The 21,031-nt window shown below is 38.7% G+C and overlaps 1 protein-coding gene across 6 annotated transcripts in view; it reads right to left on the bottom strand.

Moving 5' to 3' along the window:
• IGSF11 (immunoglobulin superfamily member 11) overlaps positions 1-21,031 on the bottom strand; it is a 208,109-nt gene that overhangs the window by 54,580 nt on the left and 132,498 nt on the right. The window lies entirely within an intron of this gene.

A 21,031-nucleotide genomic window follows, 5' to 3' on the forward strand; every position in this document is an offset into this window, starting at 1 on the left:
CTTTTCCAGCTTAGACAATCCTTTGGTTTAAACATTCATTTATTTGAAATCTGACCTGCCAAAACAGCTGGTTTAAATGATCCCCTTTGGATGACTCAGGGACTTCAAGACAGTCTCTTAGAGCTGCACTCCCACCCAGGAAGATTAAAAGACAATCTGTAAAGAGGCTCACAAGAGCCTTCTGGTGATGGGGAGGGCTTTGGTCCAGCTGATGTCCCTAGACATCATTGCTGTTGTCAGCTACAAAGTGACCCTCTTCCTGGGGCCAGTTCCTGCTGAGATGTGGCTGGTCCTAGGCTTTTTTGAAGAAACTTGCTGGCACCTGCACTGTGGTCGTAGACAGTGGACTCTGCTCACAAAGTCCCTGCATAGAGCCTGCTCTGCTCCAGAACTAGGTTTCTGCAAGTTCACAGGCTCTTTCATACATCCCCACCATACTCATTCCTTAAAACTCAGGGCACTGTACAACACACACACGGGCAATTTTCCTGTATAAAAATTATACCTCGAAAAAGCTATTTTTTACAGTGGCAAAGGAAAATTTGTTTAAAATGTTCACATTAACAAAAAGAAAAGTCTCAAAATAAATGAATTAACCACACAATGAATAAGTTAACCACTTATTCACTATTATAAGTTATTTTGAGAAAAGTCTCAAAATAAATGAATAACCACACAATGAGATTGCATAGAAAAATAAACTCTAAAAACACAGTAGAAAAGGAATTTTTTTTAATGATCCTACAATTCTTGGCCTAAGGTGAGTGTGTAAATGGCAGGATCCAGTGGCGAGATCCAGTGGATACTAAGGGTATGGGAGTGAGTTCAGACAATAATGGGGTGCACCGTTTGCAATCAATTAAAAAATAATAGTATAGCTCACTAAAAGTCAGTTTGCTTCTTGTGGTCACTACAAAATAGCAATTGTAAATAATGTCATTAATAAATTACTCCCTGTTAAAATGTGTTGGTCTATGTACCCAATAATTGCCATGGTTACCGTTAAGTTTTAGTAATAGCTACGTAATATATGTGTAAATGTTGAACTGACACATTCCCATTTCATATACTTTAATAAATGTGGTATGCCCCATGAAAGTTATTTCAGAAGGAACACTAATTATATGGGATTTACAGATAATAGGTAATTTTACGGCCTGGACTCTGATACATGTTTGTTGGAAAGAACTGGAGCTCATTTCAGGTGCAGTTTCTGTCTCTGACCCATATATGTCTCCAGTTACATATTCCTGTGCTTAAAGATTAGATTCCAAACAAACCATGAAAGAAAGAAACACAATTTGAGATATTTCCATTTTGTTCTTCTACCTGCAAATTATTTTCTGAAATTTGCAGAGTTCACTCTTTTGGAAGTTTCTTCACAAGTTCTCCCCTTCCTTTTGTCAATGATTATATTATTATAATTACATGACTATAATTTACAAAATTTCCTTTTTGTACTGTAATACTTTGATGCTGATATGATTATACGCAAACAGATTTCAATAAAAAAAATTTTTTGGCCATTATTTGTTTCATTTCATTATTAGTAGTGAAAATAATTTTGTCATATAGGAAAGGTGAGTCTTAAAAAATAATCTACTCTGGTTGTCAAGCACTCTGGAGAGGTCACTGGTGGGACCATTTACTAAAATGGAAAATACAGGTGGAGGAAGTATTTGGAGGAAAATGACTTTCAGTTCCATTTTAGACACTGAGTTTGAAGGTTCTGAGGGACAGACAGGTGAAAACAACCAGTATGTAACCATAAATAAAGGTAAAGAGCAAGATCTGGAAATCACAAAAAACTGGGCCATCAAGGTAGTGAAACTGAACAAGAGATCATCCAAGTAAAAGACAAAAATAAAAGCTAGAATTTTGTGGGTATACCTACAAATGAGTGGTAGGCAGAGGAAGGGGAACTGGAGAAAGAGAATAAGAAGGAATAACTGGAAGGGCGAGACAAGCACCTAGACAAGGGAGAAATAGGGAGGAAAATGGTAATCATAGGTATAAGAAGCTATAAAAATCAATTTGTAGGTGTAAGTCAGTTTATTATGAAGCTTGCAAGCCAATAACACTAGATTTGGCTACCAGGAGGTCTCTGGTAGTCTTTACAAAAGCAGTTGCCAAAGAGTAGTACACCTGGCCACTTTGCTGACACAGATGATTGGACAATTAGAAGCCTACATTGCCTACTTTAGGTGAGCCATAGTGGAAATCTCTGGGCTCTGGTGAACTATAGAATGTGGTCCCTGAACCACATGCATCAGGATCATCTGTCGTACCCGCTTAAAATGCTGATTCAAGGACCCTACTGCAGATACTCAAATCAGAATCTCAGAGGTAAAAGTCAACACTATGTATCCTAAGCACCCAAGTAATTCTTATGCATGCTAAAATCTGACGACCACTGCAGTATATGTTCTTCAAGGTCCATTCTATCTCTGATATTCTGGACTTCAATGGATTGTCTCTCTCTGAAAACAGGATGTGAAATCATGATGACTAAAGTCAATACAGAAGTCAGCAATTACATGATAAACACGCAATAATCAGAAGCACTGAGGGCAGAAATAATACTTTTTATTTATATTCATTTTTGATCATTTGATACCTTTATTCTGATGAGGGCTGAGGTGCTATAGCCCTGGGGGATAATTATGTTCATAGATAGCTAAGAGACTCATGGAGACAGGATTCTGGGCCAGGAAAACTGTGAAACAAGAATAAAAAAAGAAGAAAAAGTTCTGTTTAGTAGTACTGAGGTGCTGAAAAGAAGTCAGAGAACCTAAAAGCACTAGATTCCTATTGTTAGATGTATTCAGAAATATTTAGTTATTGTCTTTCTTTTGGTTGGGAAAAGAACGATATTTCTATTTATCTATATACAGAAATAAAGAGTCAATGTTTCTAATCTATATATAGAGACAGAGAATCAATGTTTTTTTTCCTTAGGGAATCTACAATTTTAATTAATATTCTCTAATTGACATTGACTTTAATTGACTAGTGACAGTCTTATGATGGGCCCCTCTGCCAAGCTTCCTGAGTGAGAATCACAAGCTCCATTATGAAGAGAAGCCTTTTGTTCTCAGTGATCTCTGTCTAAGCAATGTTTTTTAGGTCTCAGAATATGAGAGCCAGAAAGATCCTTGAGAGACCATTTAGTTCAACCTTCTATACTTTACTTTCTAAAATCATTACACCTACCCATCCCCACCCCCCCAGTCTAAAGGATCTGCTCACTTCACTTGAGTTCTTCCCCAGTTACGTCCTTGGACTCACCTACAGCATCCTATACATTGGATTACCTTGGGAAAACTGGTATTCAGGTATACATTACATTGTGGGTTTGTATATTTGTTTCAAAGAGTTTTTAATAAAAGAGCAACTAAGTGAAAAAGAAATCATGAAAGTTGGGTGCATTAAATCTGTATATGTGTACTAATCATAGCGTTCCATAGACAGTTAACCAACATGCAGACAATGAGTGCAAGTCAGAGGATGGGATGAAAAATGGTCAGAGCTAGAGAGGGAAAAAAAGGTCAAGATAGAAGACTTCCCACCAGTATGTCACAGGCTAAGAAGAGGGTCTGAAAACACTAGCTTAAGGTAAGTACACACTTCACAGCAAACACACAAATTATTTGCAGGAAGAAAGCATGGAGAGGGGAGGAGACACAGACAGGAAGAAGGGAAGACATTTTACACTTTTAACTGCCTATTAGGATTTCTTAGACTCTGAGCATATGGAATATTTCACAGGTAATGAAAATTGTTTTAAATTCAAATCAGATCACTTCTAAAGTACTTAATTCAAATAAAAATCTTACCCAATTTATGAGAAGAATATTACACAAACTCATTCTAATGTTTGAAATTCCTATTAGGAAATGTCTACCAAATCTATCATATAGTCTACCAAATCTATCATACAAGAGTTTAAAGCAGTATTTTGTCTTCAGCATTCCATAGCTCATAGTTAGCCTCAGAATACAACAATAGTTGATATGGTTCAGACTAGAAATATACTGTCCCTTGACTTTTTTCCTAACCACTAAACCCAATTTTCATAATTGTCTTTAAATTTTTTATAATTTCCATGTACTTTACTCACAAGTGACTCCTCTTTCCAGAGAGGTTACGTAGCTTGCCCAGAGTTGACAAGAATTCAAGGGCTAGGCCACAAGCAGATCTTAGATTCAGATCCTGAATCTTTTTTCTGGTCACAGAATCATTTAAAAATCTGATAAAACTCATAGGCTGATAATCTTCCCAGAAAAACAAACATATAAAATATACTTTAGCATATAATTTTAGAAAATATAAATAACCCCCAGATCAGGAGCCTTCAATTTAGATAAAGCATGTCTTCTCAGAGACCATACTCAAATTCTAACATGAGCTATATAAGGCACCCCAAGGAGACCCAGTGGGATGCCACTCCTTAGCTAAACGTGTGAGCTATAAGGAGTATAAAAAATAAACGGAGGGAAAAGTAAGAAGCAACGAAAAGAAAATTAACTATTTGATGAGCATCTAAAATGTATCAGGAATTACTAAACAAAAGAGTTCTTTTCTCTCCTAATTTATGCTTTGTTGCTTCTTCTTTTGGCTCAAAAATGAATCAATGTTAGTAAACACAGTCATCTTATGCCAGATAGAGGTTAAAAAAAAAAATCATTAAAATTCTTGAAGAAAACTAGTCCCAAATTATCATAGATCATAAATAAATGTGGTGCTGATCTTCTACACCTAACAAATATATGTGAGTTGCACTGAAAACCCAAACATTTCCTAAATAATTTTTTAGGAGACAGCAGATACATTAAAGCTCTAGGTGTGAAGCATTGGGGTAATTTTAATTTTCTTCTTTCTACTTGTCTACCACTTCTAAAATCCCAGCAAAATGTATATTATGTTTGGAATTAGGGAAACATTTATTAAAACATGTTTACTGCATAGTAATAAAGTGTCATTTTAGAGGGATGAAAGAAAGATGAGGAAAGGCCAACTTATTTTATACTCAGCAGTTGGGTGGATGAGTTCTGGGTATGAAGCAGTTCACAGAGTTCAGAAAAGACCAGACAAGATTAAGGAAAGGTAAGAAAAGGCCACAGAAATGAGAAAAAAAACAGAAGAGTAAAAAGAATTGTGTGAACAAAACTACAATAGTAGTTAATCAAAGAACCTAGTGCGATGCAAATGTAATCAAAACCCATGTCAGTGAATAAAAATACTATCTCCTTTTATATACATAATGCATAATGAATAATACAAAACCAATACCAAGTATTACCCACTTGGTAAATTTCACCTCGCTACATACCACTGGTCTCTGTGTTCAGGCTTCATCACAGTTTCATCAAGCAGTCTCTGCATGCCAACTCTGCTGCATTTCCAGCATCACTCATGTGATCACGGAGGCTCTCTTCCACCTATCCTGCTCTGGCGGACTGACCCCCCACTTCATCAACTTACACAGCAGCCAAACCAGATGATTCTCATGTTGCGTGATCACATGTCATCCAGTAAGGTGGCAAGACAGTCTGCTTCCTGTCCCGTCGTCCTCTGTCTGAGGCAGGACCCTGTGAATGACCCCTGCCTGGTCTGGCCACTGAATTGAAGCATGATGCAGAAATGGCACTGCTAATGCTTCTCAAACAACACATGAGGCAGCTACAAAGGATTCAGGTCGCACAGCTACTGAACTGTGAACTGCTTAAAGGCAGGAGCTAGGACTGTCTTGCCCAGCATAACCCTGCACATAATATATGTATGATCAACGATTACTTAATTAAACTCATCTGAAGGTTAGGGACCACACATATGTGTGGAGCACTTTCACATGTGATCTTCACAAATGCCCCTAATAAAGTAGGCATTATCTCCATTTCATAGATGAGGAAACAGCTCAGAAAGCTTGTGTGTTTTCAGTCTAAAGTGGCACAGCTCTTTCGTGGCAGAACTGAGGTGTTAAAAGGCCCCTGGCTCCATGTTGCTGCTTATCTACACGACAGCACCTTTACAAGCTTGGTTATTTGGTTTACCTTAATTATATTCTACATAAGCTAAATATCAGAAAAGTATGGTAAGTTTACCGAAAGACATCTAGCCTTTCTGATTTGCATTCCCCTTCAAGCATTTAACAATGTGCTTACTACGGACTGGAATTAAAAAGGTAACTTTCATCTCCATATCATGTATCTTCAGTGACAATCATAAGGATCTCCAAGTTCAGGTTAGCACAAAGGCAGCATTAAGAGAGCATATCAAAGATTATATATTTACCCAAATAAAAAGCAGCCAGATCACTTTAATAAGGGTCAGGTTTGGATTTAAGTTTAAGTGAGTCAAGTGAAAAACCATTTGTCACTTCTTATTCTTTATATCTAGTTTATCCTTCCACAAACTGAATGTCCATGTAGCTTAGCCAAGCCAATCTTCCTCTCTCTTTGTCTAGTTTCCATTCCCAGGACATCTTTGGAATGCACAGGGCTCTGCCTGCACAGGAGGTGGTAACACAGCACCACATTTAGGAGAGACAACTGCTCCTACCACTTTCTGTAACTCTATCTAAAAGATAAGCTAAGAAAGGGAAAGGAGAGGAAAGAAAAAAAGATACACCTTCCAAAGTAAACTCAGGATTCTGAAGGAGGGTTCTAATTTAAATATATTGTTATATTCTCAAGTAAGATAAGCTATAAAAGGTTCCTAAACATACGGGGATGCTAAATAAACTGAGCTTCAAGAATTAATGCCAAAAAACCCAAAAGACTATCCATATATATATACACACACACATATATACACACATATATATACACACATAGAGAGAGAATCTTTTAAATAAATGTCCAGATATAACACTCATAACTTGAGTAAAAATGTTTATAAAAGCCACTGACCACTTTGGGAGGCCGAGACGGGCGGATCACAAGATCAGGAGATCGAGACCATCCTGGCTAACACGGCGAAACCCCGTCTCTACTAAAAACACAAAAATTAGCCGGGCGAGGTGGCGGCGCCTGTAGTCCCAGCTACTCGGGAGGCTGAGGCAGGAGAATGGCGGGAACCCGGGAGGCGGAGCTTGCAGTGAGCTGAGATCCGGCCACTGCACTCCAGCCTGGGCGACAGAGCGAGACTCCGTCTCAAAAAAAAAAAAAAAAAAAAGCCACTGACCACATGGCATGATCTGCATTACATCTTAAATCTCTAATCTTTCTTTACATCTCTATTAAGATTTAGATATAACTTTACAAAATGATGCTGTTTCAACCATATTAACTCTTCAAAACAAACTATTTCACTTTCCACAGCTATTTGCCAATCGAGAGACCAAGACACATCTTTTAAAAATTAAACATAAGCATTTCTAGATGAAGCTGCCTCCATCTCCTGCCATTCTCCCCCTACTGCTGTGCCATGTTGTCTAGACTTCAGGTCCTCCAACATACCTGGCTATTTTCAACTTCACTGTGACAATCTCTTCAACTCTTTTGCTCTTTAATTCCTACTGACTTGTCAGTAGGAATTTCTACTAGTCAGTAGGAATTCAGCTTAGAAATTTAGTAGGTCCCAGCTTAAAAATTACTTTCTTAAAGAACCCTTCTCATAAAGGACCCCCTCTCCTGTCCATTTGTTTGCATAGCACCCTCTGCCTTTTCTTCTCTGCACTTATTGAAAACATGTCAAGTAAATAAGCAAATGAGAAAGCAAGTGAATACATATAGTTGTGTTGTCTTCCTCTTTGTAGGAGCCTTTCTATCTTATTTTTTTATTATGCATTGGCAAGCAGTGCCACTGAATGAGGTGGGCATTCCTCCAAAAGTCAGTGCACGTTCTTCCTTATTCTCACAATAAGGACACATTTGCCAATAACTTTAACGTAACACAGGGTACTTTCAGGTTCACTCCAGTAGAAAAGAGAGAAAAAAAGAGAAAATTTTTGAGATCTTAACCAAAAAGCACCTCAGATAAGGGTGACTTATACACAGAGCACTGCAAAGCTTTGTCAGGTGCCATCTGAGATTTTAAAAATATCAAAATATCAGATGCACATTTTTTAATATGTGAAAAATAATACATGTTTTATAGGTCATCCCTAAAGAGAGGCATATGGCCTACTTCTGCAAAATGGGTTTTACGTTCTTCTCTGGATCTGGGGGAAACCAATGCACGACTAGGGGAAGGTGCTGAAGGGGAACAGAATGACATTCCTGTGTGCCTGAAGCCTCTCAGGTTTCCGTTCCTTCCTTCCCAGGTCTCTTGCCTGCTTTGGGTCCCCAGGGAATTACACATAATAGCCAGAGGAATAACAAGAGAAAAGAAGATCAAGTGTCTTTAAAACCCAACGGGGAAGGACTCTTCTGTGAAAAGGTCCTTAATGTTGAATAAAAAAATAAAGTACAGGACAGAGAAAGTCAAGTCCAGAACGGGGAAGGAAACTTATCCAAGCACATAAATGAAACACTAAGCTAGAATTTAGGACAAAGCATTCTTCTGAAGCTACATCAAAAAAGGGGATCCTAATTAACAACAGATAACTTAGCAATTAAAAAAATATTACACAAGACAGAGCAATAACTCTCTTTATCTCTTCGATAACTTTGAGCAAGTGTTAACTAAAGACGTTAAATCTGTGATACCCATATTCCAGAGGCCCCTTTATAAAAGTATCCCATTGCACTAAAAACACTCAGAGTACTTATTTAGCTACCTATTTTTAAGCGACATTTGAAAAATTAACACCATCAAGCTTTCTAAAAATAGAGCAAGTCAGCTTTGTTGTACTTGTCAGAGACAGGAACAGTGCACCCACCCACTGCTTGCTTCCTTAATTTAACTGCTAGTGTGGTAGAGACATAGAAATACATAAAGAATAAAACAGATAAAGATAAAATTCATCTCATACACATAATGTAAATAGAAATGGCTTCCGCCCCATTAATTAACGAGTAATTTTTCAGTATCTTCTCTATGCCCACCATACGCTAGCACTCAAGAGAACACAAGAAAAAACAGGGTATGGTCCATGTTCCTAAGAAGCTTATCATCAAGTTGGAGGGAAAAAAACTAACAGCCATAGAACAATAATCAAGAAACAAAAAGCACTATGTAAGTGCTAAGTGGTAAATATTTAAAAAATAATAATAATAATCCAACACTGTAGTGACTACGAAAATAAAGAAAGGTCATTAAATGACAGCTCTGTCAGGGCTGAACCATGAAAACTGGTAAAGATGTAGACTGGCAAAAAAAGAGGAAGAAGACAGCTCATGTCTGAATGTAAGTGGGAAAAGTATACACAAAGAAAGAGCAGTTAGGCAGGAAGCTGAGAAGTCTCCCGGTAGACATGAGGCTATGAGGGGACTGGGCTGCGTAAAGGAGAGGTTCAGGTTGGAAAACAGCGGGAACAATGAAGCGGACACAGACCATGAAGAATCAACACGTCCAGGCCGTGTATTGCCAACAGCCATGGTAGCTTCCCCCATGAAAGCAGCAAGATTAGAGAGGCTTCACTGCAAAGGAACTAGTGCAGCAGGTACCAGGGCAAAGCACAAACTCAGGTGTGCAAGTAATTGGGAGTTTATTTCTGTACAACTGAACTTAATCTCTGTTTTGAAACTCCTATTCTGCTGAATGGGGAAAACTAAATTTCAGCCAAGTCAGGGTAATCTCAATTTCTGGTTTCCCCTTCCTCATGGGCTGCATCTAAATTCCAAAAGATTACAAAATGCTAGAGTTGTGTGGTAGAGGAATGGAAGGATGGTGGAGGTCATTAGCATTTATCCACAAACATCTGTAGCTCTCCTACAGGTAGGTCTACCGAGATCCTTAGCTCCTTCCCTCATCCTCATCTCTGCCACAAGCCTTCTGCAAGTCTGACTTTCTGTTGGCTACATCCATGTCCCTCTGGGCATACAGGTATCTTCTCATCGCCCCGTAAGTTATCCTTGCCATGGGAAATTTGCAAAGTTGCCACAGGTCCCTCTAACTTAGACAGCCATATCTACTATTCTCCAGCCATGCTGGGCACAGAGGATCTGAATGCCACCACCGCTACCCTCTACTTTTCTGAGGACAGACACAACTGATTCTAATTCTTCCAAAACAGTTACCTTCATGCCTAGAATTTGACTTATAAAATTCAAAAGTCAAGAATTCAACTCTTTTGCAGTATGAGATATGCTACATTTATCTTTTCCTGAAAAAAGAAAGGGCAAGTATAATAGAAAATAATAATAGGGAGAGACACTGATTAAAACTCCAATTGTTACTGCATCAAAATAACTAGACACAAAGAGGATCTGAACTAGGGGATCTCTGAAAATGAAATAAATATGTATGGAGGTGCTAAATGGAAAAACTGGCAGGAATCGTCAATGGGAGTGAAGGATAGCACATGAGCAAGAAAATAAAACAAATTCATGGTTTCCTGCCTTTAAGATGATCAGAATTCTGGCAATATCAAAACAGAAGCCAGTTTGAAGTGGAAAGGTTTTGAATTTGGTTTTGAATTATATTCACATACTTTTTTCATTTCAAGTTATGATTTAAAATAGCAGCAAAAAGGATATGTTCTAGGAGTTGGTACTATTGCATTCTCAGTAATACACATTACTGTGGTTTTCAAATACTATTAGCTTTCAAACAGCTACACAGTTTTACAAAACACACACACACACACACACACACAAAAAAAACTAATTTAAAAAGTTTTTAAAATCTTAAAGCATTAAAATCTGCTTTTCTGTTCCCACTCCTCTATTAAATAGTATTTTCCTTTGTAGAAATAGGTACATAAGTTACTTAATATTTGGAAAAAAAAATGTTTAGCTAAAAAGAAGACCGAAAATAGTGTTTGGTGTCACAGCAGTATTGGCAGCTGATGCAGAACAGGCAACAATAAAGCTGGCAATAATGAGGTGCCAGCCCCAGTTTCACATGCCCTGCCAAAGCCCAGGGGGTGAATCCTGCTGAGCTCTGGAACTCACAGATGTGCCTCATGCTCCCTTATGAACTAACACTCTGCCCAGATGATAACCTGAAGAAATAAAAGAGGCAATTATACTATTAAAGAGCAAAAAGCACTGGAATGACTGAAGCATACAATGGGCATTTATGGCACACTGTATTTACGGGGCAGAAAGCAGAGAGACATTTTTACACTCTACATTATTAGGTCAGCTTCCATCAGATTAGCAAACTTCAGGGAGTGACAATCTAGTAACAGAAAATAAATACCGAAGGGGAAAACATTTTAGGTTTATGTGTAAACACGGAAAACAGAACACCAAAATTCAGGATTATGCCAAAATAAGAAAACGTACCTTAAAATTAAAATCAATGTGGTTTGATTTTAATTTTAAGGTACGTTTTCTTATTTCAATAACATTAATTATCCCGAAAAGAAGTGACTGGAAGAAAAAGGGAAGATAAACAATAAAAGTATAGTTGGGCCAGGCGCAGTGACTCACGCCTATAATCGCAGAACTTCGGGAGGCCGAGGTGGGCACATCATGAGGTCAGGAGTTCAAGACCAGCCTGGCCAAGATGGTGAAACTCCGTCTCTACTAAAAATACAAAAAATTAGTCAGGAGTGGTGGTGGGCACCTGTAATCCCCACTAGTCAGGAGGCTGAGGCAGAGAATTGTGTGAACCCAGGAGGCAGAGGCTGCAGTGAGCCGAGATTGTACCACTGCACTCCAGCCTGAGAAACAGAGTGAGATTCCGTCTCAAAAAAAATAGACAGTATAGTTGCTGGATAGAAGAAACTTCTGCTCCAGTGCCTTCTCAAGCCTTGACTGATACCTGAAAATTTTAGTTTATAATTAAGAATAAAGAACGGCATGTTTAAGATAACATATTCCCAACATCATATTTAAATATATTCAATACAAAGATATTCAACCAAACCACCTAAAATTCAAATTATTATTGCTTTACATTGAAGACAAATATTAGAACAAATGCATTTCTATCTTAAAGGAGCAACTCCCAAGTTCCTAAGAACAGAAAGGAAGAACTCAAGCTTCTTCTCTGGGGGGTTGCTCTCACTACATTTTGATTTGGACTTGAGATTTGGGGGTTTATTCCTGTCCTTCTCTCCAATTCCCAAATGGCGAGAACTAAATGGCCAATTATTCCTGTAGGATCCAGACAGACACAAGGATTTCAATGCCTGTTTCCTTTTAGTTCTGTAATCTAAAAAGGAAATGGAAAATACTAACCTGTAATTAATCTTGTTCATGTATCTTCAACTCATGCTCTTACCACTTTTTCTATTTTGCAATGTACTTATGACTTCCTAACACACTTATCAGCAGCATTATACTTATGCTTCATGTCTGTTATCTTCTCTCCTGGCTAAACTGTACATTCCTCAGGGGCAAAGATCTCCTATTTTTTCAGTATATCAGAGAATACTGCTCAATAGTTGCTGAATGGATAATTTTGCATAATCTATGCAAATTCTGACATCCTATTAATTTGCCATTTAGAAACAATACAATTCATGTGCCTGACACATAACACGTGGGTACAGGGCTGGAAAGATAGATCCTCGTTATTCAGGGTAGACACCATTACTAAATTTGTAGAAGCTATAGCTTAATGCTTGGGAGGCATAATTCAAGGATAAGTGAAACATTTTCAGATATGTAGCCCAGGGTTTCACTGGCATAAACAATAAAGCAATTAAAGAGTTAAGTAGCCCCTGAAGAACTAAAATATAGACATTTTCAATAAAGAATTAACATCTCCCAGTAACACTGGGATAAAGCATAGGCCACACCATAAATGAATAGAGTTGGAGTCAGTGACCTTCGGGCAATGCCAGAACCTGGGTAAATTCTAGACAAAGATGCACACACTGAGAAGGACAAAACCCTGCTCTATGTGGCTCTTTCCACTGGCAATATGGATATCAATTTCCTCTATTATTAATATCTCCTTTTATGTCTGTCCTAACTGCTTACTTGCAGTCTCTCATTGCCACTGTTTTGTTCTCTCCGCTGCTCTCTCACCCAGGATCTCTCATCCAGGGACATGCCCCACCCAGCAGGGAGCAGAGCTTGTCATATGTACACAAAAGCCAGGCCTCTCTTGCCCACCAGCACATGCCAAGCTCAGCAGCGGCTTGGCACATATAAATGAGTCCTGATCAGAACAGAATGGAGCATGGACATCCCCTAGAATTAACTGTTCTATGTATAAGGCACTGGGCATACACCCAGAAGCTGAATCTATTCAATGCATCTAGAATAAGTCCCCTCAAAACCAGGGAAAATCATTTTCTCTGGCAAGTGCCTGGGCTGTGTAGAATTTGGTGACATCAGGGCTTTGACAGGAAATTAAACAAAGGAGTGAAATAAACACCGAATTCATTTCTCTAACCTGACTTGTCTGGGTTGCCAAAGGCCTGGTGCCACAGCAACTTGAAATACAAAGTGAGGTAAGCCATCCTGATCTCTCCTAAAGACCTATGCTTCAAGCACTAGCATCAACTTTTCAGCATTGCTACGCTATAAACAACTATGCTAAGCACTGTAAGGTCTCTTAAGTAAAAATATAACAGAAAATAAGTGTAGAACACAATTAAGATGGTGAGGTACTGAATCGGACCTTAAAGGATTTAAGACTTAGAGAACCAAGGAAGTTTCCAAACAAGAGCAATCATATGTGCAAAGAAGCAATGGCAGAGACGAACACGACACATTTTAAACACAGGCAGGACATAGGCTAGTGGAAAATAGGGTTCATCAGAAAACCAAACACCGCATGTTCTCACTTATAAGTAAGAGCTGAACAATGAGAACACATGCACACAGGGAGGGGAACAACACACTGGGGCTTGTTGGAGGGGCCGGAGGAGGGAGAGCATCAGGATAAATAGCTATTGCATGCAGGGCTTAATGCCTAGATGATGGGTTGATAAGTGCAGCAAGCCACCATGGCACACGTTTACCTATGTAACAAATCTGCACGTCCTGCACATGTATCCCTGAACTTTAAATTAAATTTAATTAAAATTAAAAAAAAAGAAAATAGGGTTCATACAGAAGAGCTATAGGAGATAAAGTGGGTTGGTCTCTCTTCAGGTGACCTTGAACGTCAAGATAAGATGCATGGTATTGTAGGCAATGTGAGCCTTTTCTAAAAGTATTTGAATAAAAAAGAGACAGGGATAGAGCAGTATTTCATAAAAATGCATTTGTTGACCACAAGTAGGTTGAATAGATAATAGTCTTTACCTGAGAAAGATCCGTTGGAAGAACAGGCAATAGTTCAGTATTAGCATTGAGAATCATCACTAATGTGTTGGCAATTGGAAATAAAGGGTGCAGAGAGGGAGATTAGGAAGAACAGTTAGATGTTACAAGAAGCCTCTTCCAGGATTTGGAATGACATGCTAATCTTACAAGAGGGTCGAGTGGCACTGCAATCTACCCTAAGAATCCTACAGTGGGTTAGCACATTTGTGGTTGCAGTACCTAATCTCCTGGCGCCTCTTCAGTACAAACCACATTCCATGACTGGCTTCCCAAAAGAGAGTTTTGTATATCCCTAATTTTGCCTTCTCCTTTAAATTTTCCTTCCTCCTTTTCTCCAAACTTCTTAGCGTTGAAAATCTGGAGTGAGGTTTCTACCATATCACCATATCACGAAACCCATCTTCTTTCATTCTACAATCTTTCTTCTTATCATTTTCTCTATCACTATCACTTTCTTCTTTATCATGAGTTAATCTCATTAAAAATATATTTGTCAAAACACCTAGTTACCATGGTGATAAGAAAGCAACGTAACAGATAACAAAAAAATTGCCCTTCTCCATTTCCTAGCTTAAATATATCTCAGTTTCTATCAATTTACCTAAAAGATTAGGCCATTAATCTCCAGTCTCTCAAAACAAGCCTGGAAATAGCTCAACCCTCCTTCCATGACCAATATACAGTGCAAGCCTCATCCTAATTGCTCTAATTACATGAAGAACATAATGAGATACAGCAGCAGATGGCTACAGATTACACTGTGGAGAAGAAATTCTCCTCTATCTCTCTTATTGAAGAGATTTTTGCCTTGAACAACAAAAAAAAAATCTTGTTCACAAAGCCACATATGTTTTTAAAAATGTTATCCCACCACTTTCCTATTTCCTTCAATAATATATTTCCTTAAAAAAATTTACTCATTTCATATAGATTTTACCATATGTGACAAATAAATTTGTAGCCCTGTTGGATTTAAAAAACAAAAAAAAAAAACCACAAAGATGTGCTCATAGAAAGTTGTTAGGAGTTTATATATTGAATCACATACTTCCACAAACCTGAACTATAATCTCAAAGACATGCTCTATCAAATAACGAATAGGGTCTTTAATTTGAGCCTAACAAAAGGTCTCTAAACAAAACATTGTTAGCCCTAGCTTTGCACAAAAGATGAAGTGTCAACTCATATGTTTACTGCAGCACTATTCACAATAGCGAAGACATGGAATCAACCTAGGTGGCCATCAACAGTGGACTGGATAAAGAAAATGTGGTACACATACACCATGCAATACTATGCAGCCACAAAAAAAAGAATGAAATTATGTCCTTTGCAGTAACATAGATGCAGCTGGAGGCCATCATCCTAAGTGAATTAATGCAGGAACATAAAACCAAATATTGCATGTTCTTATTTATAAGTGGGAGCTAAACATTGGGTACATATGGACAAAAAGATGAGAACAACAGACACTGGGGACTACTGGGGGGCAGGGGGAGGAAGTCAAGGGCTGAAAAACTACCTATTGGACACTATGCTCACTACCTGGGTGACAGGATCATTTGTACCCCAAACCTCAGTGTCACAGGATATATCCATTTAACAAAGCTGCACACATACCCTCTGAATCTAAAATAAACGTTGAAATTAATAAAAATTTTTTAAAAAGAGAGAACATGAAACTGACACATGAAATAGAAGAGACAGCCTTAACTAAATTCAAGTTATGTGTTCCCAACCAGCCCTAAAGGCAGTTTAAGCTGTATGCATTTCATAGTTTGGTTATATGCCCCAGTAAATTCCTCTTTTTAACCTTACAAAAGAAAAATAAGAGGGAGTGTCAAACTTCCAGACACCATTTTAATAACCATCACTTCAAAGTCAATGTCCAAAAATGAAGTCAGTGTCTTCTCCTTAAAAATTAGTTTGTTTTCCCAACTTGCTCTTTTTTGGCTAATGGTAACAGGCCCAAACCTTGAAGTTATCTTTTCCAGTTCTCATGTATTGTCTGTACTTTCAAATAGCACCTTGTATATAGGAAATCCCCAAGGCATGACCCCAAAACCCCCATCATCACTGAAGGGTCCAAAGCTCTCTTTGCCTACTTCCCAATATCTCAAAGTAGGAATCCACCACTGCTGCCGTGATCTGGGGTTCCAAGGAAGTTTCCATGCTGCTACAGCGAGCACAGTAAAGGAGAACAAACCTCCTGCTACCAGGGAAACTAGAGACAGAATCAAACTTTTATTCCAGTCTGAAGATAAAGGACATTCTGAACACTGCATATCGGCAACCCTCCTTCCCTGAAGTTATAAGCCTCTTGCTTCATTTCTCATATAATTTCTCTGTGGACTATATTAATGTATATCAAAGTTCCTACTACCATGGCAATCTACAGTGGACCAGGAGAGATATGAAAGGTAACAGGAGAGTCCATCCTTCCTCTGATCAACCCCCATAATGTAACATTCTAGCCTCAGTATCAGAAATTACTTTTCATAACTATATTTTCAAAAACAGTGATAAATTCTCTAAGAAGTGAACTTCCTGTCATCCACTTCTGTAGGAAAAAAAAGAGATACTGAATTTTATCCGTTGCTTTTGGGGTCCTAAGCCAGGGCAAGTTCATTTATCAATGGAAATTGATATGTGAAAAAATATTTGATCCACAGCATTAGGACAGTGATCATTTATCCCACATTTCACTTTATGTTATCATAATGTCTGCTTTGAGAAAATGGCAGCAAGAAAACACATATTCCCCAAATTTCCCTTTAACATTGCCCTGGCTTGGATCTCTAAGTAAGCCACCTAAATACTTTATTTGGACACTCCTGGGAGGGTGAGCTCAGAGGTCCCAGCACCTTGGTTTGCATGAGTTTATTGGTTGAGCTCTGTTTCTGCTGCCCTCAGACAGGCAGCAACAGCTTGCAGGGCCCTTGTGGCTGAGGGGCAGGACCACATTCCTCAGTGTCCCACGCTATACCTGGAACCTCTGAGGCATGTTCTAGTTTGGTCTTGGGTAGTAATTCTTGAAAAAGACAATGTCCCAGTTTCAAAATGGCTCATTAGAGGCATCTCCTAATGTCTACTCACCTCCTCCACTAAGAAGAAACAAAATAGTGAGGAGAAAAATAACACTTCAAATAGATCATCCAAGAGAGAACACTGAAATTTAACAAAGTGACAGGAAACACCTAAAGCAAGAAAGTAGAGGGAAGCGAGGCAGCCTGTTCAGCAGGGATCATCTTGAACTCCCTAGTGTGGGGAAAGGGTGAGAGACCCCAGTGGTCCACACTCCCATCATGGACTACGACTATCCTAGCCAGGGGAGAGCCCTTTGACCCTCAGAGGCCTTGAAAGTAACATAGAGTGTGCCCTAGAAACCACACGAAGGCACTGTTCCAGAGAGGGAGCTCACACCGAGTCCCACAACCTGCTGAGTCCTAAGTAGCTGCAGCACGGTGCCATTTTAAGAGCCCAGCCCACACTGGACTGCATCCTGCCCTGCAACCAGGCCCAGGTCAAGAGTCTCGAGCAACAATCCCACCCCTAGCCCAGCAGAGGGGCAGCCACACATTCTCATGCATCCTGAGGACAAATTCCATTGCCCACAACCACTGCAGCTACAGACTACTGTGGGATGAGGTGCAAGAAAAACCCACACCCTCCAGCTGCCTGCCTATGGCTGCCCCCAGGGAAAGCAACCAAGCTTTCTCCAATAGCAGGTCCACAGCACAGATGGTGCTGCTTCCACCTGAGCACACCATCCAGGAGCTTGGAGACTGCCTGATCCAGTGCCCGTGGTACCTGAGCACTCCTCCCAGTGTCTAGGATCAGGTCCACTCAACCTGCTACTACCACCACAGCCGGCACCCACCCCCCACATGCCACCTGCTGGTCATCAGCCCACCCAACTGGTCACAGCCACTGCCAACACTAGCACAGACCACTTGGGTTTCAGAGGGTTGTCTCACTGCTGCCACTGCCATTGCTCGTGCCAGGGGCTCAATAACTCTTCCATCCACCCAGCCCACCACTGCCATGCCTGGTACCTGAACAAACCACCTAGAAGCAAAGAATCAGCCTGCCTGGACCCGCTAACACTGGTGCCAATGCATGCCACCTTGGGCCCAAGGGCAGGCACAGTCAGCTCCCTGCTGCCACCACTGAAGCCTGAAGACTGGCAACCAAGATCCCAGCAAAACTTCACCACAGCCTTCTCTGACAACCGTACCCTAAGCCACCAAGGAAATCAGACACCACTGATGCTGTTTATAGTAAAGAAATCATACAGACACTGCACTATTGCATGTACCCAGAATCAAAGCCAAAATGTCCTACCCAACCAATACCATATATTCATCTTCAGGAAAAAGTCCTCCCCTATGAAAGCAAAATCACAAAATTGGAAGAAGCAACTGTCACACCAGATGCACAGATACCAATGTAAGGACACAGAAAACATAAAAATGCAAGGAAATATGAAACCTGCAAAGGAACACATCCAGCAATAAATCCTAATTGAAAAGAAATTCATGAAATCTCAGGAAAAGATTTCAAAATGTTGAAAATGTGAAAAAAGAAAATCTCACTGAGCTACAAGATAACTCTGAAAAACAATACAAAGAAATCAGAAAAACAATTCAGGATGTGACTGCGAAACTTACCGAAGAGATAGATATAATAAAAAGAACTAAATAGAAACTCTCAAATCATTGAATGAAATACAAAATACATTCGAAAGTTTTAATGATAGACTAAACAAAGCAAAAGAAAGAATCTTAGAATGTGAAGACAGGTCTTTTGAAATAACGCAATATAAATAAATAAATAAGAGCAAAGCCCTCATGACATACGGGACACAATAACGTGACTAAATATTCAAATTATTGCTTACCTAAAAGAGAATGAAAGAGAGAAACTATTTAATAAAATAATAGATGAAAACTTGCCAAGTCTAGAAAGAGTTTAAGACATCCAGACACAGAAGTTCAGAGATCCCCAAATAGGTACAACGTAAAAAGAATACACCTCTTCAATATATGGTGCTGGAAAACTAGATAATCATGCAAAAGAATGAAACTAGAACACTCTCTCACCATATACAAAAATCAACTCAAGATGGATTAAAGATTTAAAAGTAAAACCCAAAACTATAAAACTACAAGAAGAAAATTTATGGAAAACTCTTTAGGACACTGGTATAGGCAAAGATTTTATGGCTGAGGCCTAAAAAGCACAGCAACGAAAACAGAAATAGACAAATGGGACTATATTAAATTTAAAAACTTCTGCATAACAAAAGAAACAAAGGAGTTAAGAGGCAACTTCTTGGTTGGAATAAAATATTTACAAACTATTCATCCAACCGGGGACTAATATCCAGAACATGCAATCAACAGTAAAATATAAATACCACGTAAAAAGAGTCAAAAGACATACACAGAAATTTTCAAAAGAAGACATATAAATGGCCAACAGGTATATGAAAAAAATGTTCATCACTAATCATCAGGGAAATGCAAATCAAAACCACAATGAGGTATCATCGTACTCCAATTAGAATGGCTATTAATAAAAAAACAAGAAATAGTAGATGTTAGTGAGGGCGTGGAAAAAAGGAAACTCATACACTGTCGGTTGTAATGTAAATTAGTACAGCCACTATGGAAAACAATATGGAGATTCAAACAACAACAACAACCACCATCACAAACAAAACGACCATACAATCCAGCAATCCCACTACCAGGTATTTATCCAAAGGAAAAGAATTCAGTATATCAAAGGGTCACCTGTACCCTCACATTCACTGCAGCACTATTCACAATAGCAAAGATATGGATGCAACCTAAGTATACATCAACAAATAAATGGATAAAGGAAATATTCTATATTTATACCATGGAAATCCATTGACCATAAAAATAAAGGAAATCATGTCATTTGTCACAACACAGATGGAGCTGGAAGTCATTATGTTAAGGGAAATAAGCCAGGCACAAAAAGTATTCTGTGTTCTCACTCATACATGGGAGCTAATAAAGTTGATCATATGGAGGTAAAGAGTGGAACGACAGATACCAGAGACTGGGATGGATGTAAGGGTAGAGGGTGGAAGTGAGATAAAGAGAGGTTTGTCAAGGGGTACAAACATACCATTGATACACGGAATATGTTCGAATGTTTGATAGCAGAGTAGTGTGATAACATTTTTTTTGAAAAAAAAAATGGTTGTATTTTTCAACACAAATAGTAGAGAGGAAATGAAATGTGCCCAACACATAGAAATGATAAAGACTTGGGCAATGGATACCCTAAATATTCTGACTTAATCATTACACATCTACACATGTAACAAAATTTCATGTATGCCCCATTAATATGTACAAATATAATGCATCCAAAATTTGTTTAAATACTTGATTTGTATTTTTTCTTACACTTTATTCTGGTATTTCTTTTTTATCTTCGCAATGAGTCAACCTAAGAAGTACATTTTAAGAAGTCACATTTTCTTGTTAAGTGGTTAAAGATACTTGAAAACTCATTTCCCAGGAATCAAACCCATTTACCACTTTATGTGGTATGTGAGGGAAGCAGAGTTAACATCTGGGACAGTGGTTGACAACACGCTGCCACTCACCAAGTTTCACCTCAAGGATCACTTGTGTTTATGACTGAGCTGAGTCCTAACTACATTTTCCACTGTAGCAAATTCTTATAATTATTTTATGTTGCTTTGGCA

Source organism: Theropithecus gelada, chromosome 2 (genome assembly GCF_003255815.1).
Source record: "Theropithecus gelada isolate Dixy chromosome 2, Tgel_1.0, whole genome shotgun sequence".
Taxonomy (NCBI): Eukaryota; Metazoa; Chordata; class Mammalia; order Primates; family Cercopithecidae; genus Theropithecus; species Theropithecus gelada.